The following is a 5,754-nucleotide window of genomic DNA, read 5'->3' on the forward strand; positions in this document are numbered from 1 at the left end:
GATGGGACTAGAACTTATGGTATTCCAGTTTCTAGCCTGATGCCTTAACCACTGCACCAAACTGGTATGTGTGTGTTCATTCATTCCTTGTTTCTCTCTCAACTTTTAAATGTCCTATGGTTAAAATTAAGCAAGTGATTTATCATCATCCTTTACTATTATCTCAGTGTATACAACATTATGTCTGTCATGTACCAAACTCTGAAGACCTTCAACATTTCCACAGTTCATTTCCTGCTTTTCTTGTACAAATTGCCCACAGACTTAGATCATTAAGTGTATCTGTTTGGAAGCAAAATATTATGGGAAACAAAAATAAGGTAGTGATTTCCAGAGTTGGAGGATATCCTATTCACTTAGAAGAGCATTATCAAATAGAAGAAGGAACCTGATGAATTTATGGATATGGAGAAAAAGTCTATTTAGGTCTTTAAAATATGACTGTTTAAAGCTTTTACATAATGTTAAAAAGCATTTGTTTTTTATCTTTCTCTTCAATCTTTAAATGCCCTATGATAAAAATTAAGCAAATGAATAATCAGTACCCTGTACTATTATCACACTGTACCCATCAACAATGTTTGCCAGGTACCAATCTCTGTCGGAAATTCTTCAAAGGCCATTTCTACAGAATATTTCCTGCTATATTTGTACATAAAGTACACCATTAATTAGTTCTATTTAATTCAATCTTCTGTCCCATTTGATAAGGTTTTGAAAAAGCAAAACATGGACTATAGACAGCTATAGATAATTAATGGAGTTCTAAATATTTGGTATACAATATTTGATAAACTCTATTGTATCCTCAGCAAAATAACTATGCAAGTCTTTTGGCTTCTCCTGTCTCTTATTTTCAGGTAACAGATTAATTGACAGCCAATTGCCAAATATGGTTGAGAAGTAACTGAAGCTGAACATCTACCTAGTCTTCTGATCTAACAGAGGGCACCTAACTAGCCCTCTAATTATTGTTTCATGGCTCATTCGGTACAAATTCAGTCACGTGAGAACAATGGTCAGGATGATGTTCCTGGTGGTTCTAGAAGTTCTCAGTTGAGATCCCCACTTCTCATCAGGATTGCTGATTTGAATTTTGTATCACTTAAGATCCAGAATAACTTAATTGCTTTGTTTCAGAGCTTGGTTTCCTACCATTGAAGCAGGCTGATGCAATCTCTGGCCAGCTGTTTTAATCTCTAGATGATCCAAATTGAAATCATGCAGCAGCTCCACTCAATCACTTAAGTCCAGAATTCCACTGGAATTCAATTCCAGTTTCAATCAAAAGTTGCTAACTCAAAATACCCTTTCAAATTCCACACAGCTCTAAAGTTTAATGTCTGACATTATCTCTGTGTCTCTATCATTTCTATGTCTCTGTCTCTGTCTACCAATCGGGGTGGAGATTTGCAGAGAGCACTGAATCAGTACAAAGGTGGGTTAGACCATTTGCCTCATTTCATGTCATTGACATTCTGTATCAAATAACATTCTGTCATTAAGTTTCTGTCCCTCATTTCATACCATTAACTCTGATCCTTGTACTATATGAGCTGCACAGAAGGTTTAAAAAAAACAGTTAAGTGCAATTGCAAAACTTTTTACATAAAACCAAACATATAGGCAATGCCCTGCCCTCAATTCCAATAAAAAGATGTTCAAAAGGAATATATTTGGAATGCATTGGTTATGATCTCAAGCTACCAAAGTTGGTATGTATAAAATGAGGAACACCACTTTCTCAGCTTTCATTTTATGTTGTCTTGACTGTAAATGTTCTTTTCTTTTATTAGCAGGCTGATTAATATGCATTCATGTCATACAATGGGAGGTGCCTGGACAATTATTTGGTGCCCTTCACCTTTAGTTCTTCATGGATTTTGTGACTTAACTCCTGCAAACAAACAAAGTTGACAATCATGGAGAAATATTTTATAGTGTACTAAAAAAAGTTTACTTTTAAATTCTGCTATAACAATCTATTTTTGCCATATTGGATTAACTCCTAACAAGTAACAATGAAAATATTTCAGCTTTTTTGTTTTTTTTCATGGATAACCCTACTTATTTCAGGTAAGACAAATAAATAGACAATTGAGTCATATGGCTGATATCAACAGGGCATCTACCTAGTCTTCTGTCTTAGCTCAAATGGTCTAGAGACTTACCATGTTGACAGCAGTGACCTGAGTAAAGATTGGGGGGCTACAGAAGTTCTCTTTTGGGATTCTCTTTTCCCTTCTCTATTAATGATTTTTTTTTCCTTTATCATCCCAATTTGTAAAGCTTCTCTTTGTGCTGGTCCCTCAATGTATCTAGCTGAAATTTGAGCAGTTTTCTCTCTCAAAAGGTATCATTATGACTGCACAATCATCTAATTCTGTCCAAAACTTATTAATTTGACACTTTTTAAATTAAAAAAGCCCCCTTCCAAGAACAGCCCTATGTGTATTTTCCATGCTAGTCAACAGAAACCACAAATCTTGCTTAGATGAGACCTTCTGATCTGGTATGAATCAAAACAAGATAGTTGCTAAAGAACAAAATTAAGCCTCATAACTGAATCTTACAGGACAGAATATACAATATCCATGATGGTGAAAGAAGCAATTGCTAACTGTGTCCACCAGGTGGCTTTCTAAAGTACATTAGCTCTGCAAGAAGTTCACTTGGAAAACTAGTTATTGCCATTATTTTGCACATGAGCTGTGCTGCCCAAGGAAAAAAAACAAAAAAGAAGGGATAAAGTTAAAATATATGCTGAAATCTTATTTTAAATCTTATTTTATCCTTCCTTCCTTCTTCAGGACTTGCTGTTACATTTGATATTAATTTGTTGGTGTGTTTGCATAATTTTAATGCTTATTGCCATCCCGGTGTTTGCCCTCAGTATTCTGTCCAGCTGGGAACTTGTGGCCTAAAAAAGACATGCTGTAAAAGGTAGGCAAACTCTGAAATAAAATATAACTATCTCTCTCCTATCCTTATATGCAAGTGTATATATAGAATTGATACATGTTAGCATTAAATATCTTATCTCCAACCACATTGTTCTTATCTTCTTGCTCTTGACAGCTACATGAGGCTTGACAACACTTTCTCTCATAATTATTTTTTGATGCAATCATTCTCCTGTATTGGTTTTCTCTCATCCACAGAATTTTTCACTTCATTCTACTGATCATCCTTTTACTTTTCGCTCCATTCCAAGCAGTTTTTACATCCTTTTTCCTTATGTCTACTTTCCATTCATTTCATTGGGAAACTAATCTATCTTGTAATGTTTTTTTCATACAGGACTTTCTGATATCATTGAACTTTCAGTCTCATTTTTTTTCATTTCTTTCCTCATCTTCTATGTCCTTTCCTCCCCTTAGATTCAGTCTTGAGAAAGTTGCTTTTAATCCTTCTTGGGACGGAACTGCAATGTAAAACCAGCATCCAGAGGGAACAAAAATTCTGTATGTTTGTAGTTCTGTACAGTGAAAGTCTCCTCAGAACCTAGCAATGCTAGAGCACTAAAATTCTAGCTCTCTGTTATTGTCTTGACCAAAATATTTTTTTTTCTTTAGCAAAATCCTTAATATGTTTTCATGTCAACTAATTGGAGGTACCTGTTCATTTACAAGCTGTACTGCATCTTCAATTGTGCGTGGATTTTGCAACAAAGCCTTTCCCTGCTGTATAAGGTAACATAAACATACTTTAAACGTAATTGTCATTTTCTTGTAGTTGAGCAGATGTTCTTATAATTTATCATAACTGCCCATTTCTCATGAAATAGAATTACTTTAATTCGGTACAACATTAATTTTATGCCATGAGACACGAGCTGTTATGCTTAATCAGAGGATGGAAGCTTCCATAGAATACTAGCAGATCTTCATAAGCTGACTGTTGGTAGCAAATTACTCTGTGAGCACACTTTCCCACTGGGTGATCCTAGACAAGACAGGAATTTCAGGGAAGGAAGGAATTTCCTATTGAAAAAGAGGCCTGGATGTTATTTGCCAATGGACAGCTACCTAATAGATTAAAAATATTTCTGTCTGCTAGGAGCAAATGTGGATATTTTGCTGCATTTGGTGAGTTAGAGAAACATGGTGAGATAAGGATATTGTCCTCTCCGGAAAGCCATCCACAAGGGGCAAATGAGGATGGTACATACATCTCAAAGTTCATGAGACAGAGCAGGAAATGGCTGTTCTATATATATTTTTTTCATGTTGAAAGTTCCTGGCTGACTTACAGCAGCATTGGGTTCCTAAAGATCAAAGGCTGCTTTGCAGTGCTTTATAATAAATCATCTGACCATATCAAAAGCTATAAAACCAATGCAGAGAAAATAGGGCATATCCATAATAAATCATCACCCCTGCAGTCAACCTCAATCTGTTCTAGGTAGTCTATACTTTTCAAAATGGCCTTTGATATATAAATTGCAGTCTTGCTAGTGATATGCAGGTTCATTCCCTGCAAGAAGTAGGACAGTTTCTCCTGGGTGTCCCAATATTTTTTAGTTTTTAAATAAGGATCTAAGTAAACGGTCCTTTCCGCAGAACATAGTTTGCAACCAAACAGGATATGTGCAATGCCTTCAACAGCTGATGTACCATGTATACACAGTCTTTCTTGAAATGGAACTCCATGGAACCTCCTGTATCTTGCCATGGAATCCAGTTGTTCAAAACGTGCTCTAGAGAAAGCTCTTTTGAGATGTTGGGGCATATAAGTTATAAAATATTTTTCTATCAGGGATGCTGATTTGTGCTGAGCCAGCCACTTCAAGGAAGCAGTGCTGTATAGGGAAACCAAATGACCACACAACATGGCAGAGTAGCTTTAGAAAGAAATGTTTCACAATTGAGAAACTCTACTACTACCATTAAATATACTGGGGTTTTTAAAAGTCAGAAAGAAGATAGCAGTGATGTTGAAGTTGAAAAAGAAAGTATGTGCTGCTAGGTAAGATCTAGCAATTTTTCTATGTATTTATAATAAAAAATAATCTTGCTCTCCAAACTATCAAGATGATGATGATACCTATTGGTCATTAGGAATGTTAAAATTAGAATCGTTAATAAAAATGGAAAAATGATCAAGTTTGAATCACATATTATTGATAACTATTTCTAAAAACTCATTTTGCTTTGCAGTCCATCAGAAATCTAGCATTTATGCACAGCTTGGTCTGTATCCTCTTCATGAAATATAAACAAAACATCATTTGGGTTCCAAAGGAATTTTACCAGCAAAGAATCTTTTCTTGAATCACAAAAGTAAGAGCTGATTTTTAAAATAAACTTATGTTGTTCTCTAACTCCCTTCCTGAAATGTGTGCACATCTTTTTGGTTGGATAGAATGCAGGTATATGATAAGTGCACTTATTGACTTTTTTTTAATGACACTCACCCCAAAGGCAATATGACCTATCATAGGAAATAATTTAAGCACTTTTTTTCCCTACTAATTGCCTCTCCCCTGTGGTTTTTGGACAGAGATCCCAGCTTTAGAACATATGTATGAATGCTATATGCATTTGCTGACTACTGTTATATCCAGTCTTTCTACCCCCAAACACATATGAGGACTACAAAACACAGTACATTCACTAAGGCTATACTGATTATGATAAGCTCTTATGCATTATGCAAGATAATACTTACACCCTCTTTTCAAGTTAGCCAATGATAGAAGACATACAGACAATTTCCATTGAAACAACTCTCCAATCAGCGTCCCCAGATCAG

At 35.3% G+C, this 5,754-nt stretch overlaps 1 long non-coding RNA gene across 1 annotated transcript; it reads left to right on the forward strand.

The window, feature by feature from the left end:
• Nucleotides 1-1,914: 1,914 nt before the first annotated feature.
• Nucleotides 1,915-5,317, forward strand: LOC134487182 (uncharacterized). The gene is made up of 4 exons (XR_010066832.1): nucleotides 1,915-2,076; nucleotides 2,811-2,943; nucleotides 3,576-3,692; nucleotides 5,160-5,317. It is a non-coding gene; the product is annotated as an uncharacterized LOC134487182 (long non-coding RNA).
• Nucleotides 5,318-5,754: the final 437 nt, after the last annotated feature.

Source organism: Candoia aspera, chromosome 1 (genome assembly GCF_035149785.1).
Source record: "Candoia aspera isolate rCanAsp1 chromosome 1, rCanAsp1.hap2, whole genome shotgun sequence".
NCBI lineage: Eukaryota > Metazoa > Chordata > Lepidosauria > Squamata > Boidae > Candoia > Candoia aspera.